Here is a 375-nt window from a genome sequence, read left to right as displayed (position 1 = left end):
TTTGCAAAGCAGCCTGTGTTTGGGTTTTTTTGTTGGAACTAAAAGAGAGGAAAAGGGAGGTGATGAAAGGGTTGTTGGTTTGCCCTGTCCCTTGCCGAAGGAGCCTGACACTATGCATCTAACCTGACACGGGCCAGGGGGGTGGGAGGCTACTGCTCCTTGTAGTCATTTCTACCAGGGTTTCTGCTTTCTGACAAGGGCTGCTGAGATGCCAGAACTCCTTTCTCCACTTGGCATGGGTGGGGGCTCAGGAAATGAATGCTATACCCTCTCAAAAGCACAAATAGCTGAATTCCCTTCAGTCCCAGGACACACCACCCTCTGTGGTGCCAGCCAGAGCTTCTGTGGAGTGGAAAACGCCTCCCTACACTCTTA

This window comes from Egretta garzetta, unplaced genomic scaffold (genome assembly GCF_000687185.1).
Source record: "Egretta garzetta isolate BGI_Z169 unplaced genomic scaffold, ASM68718v1 scaffold33, whole genome shotgun sequence".
Classification (NCBI taxonomy): Eukaryota; Metazoa; Chordata; class Aves; order Pelecaniformes; family Ardeidae; genus Egretta; species Egretta garzetta.
This window is presented reverse-complemented; position numbering follows the sequence as displayed.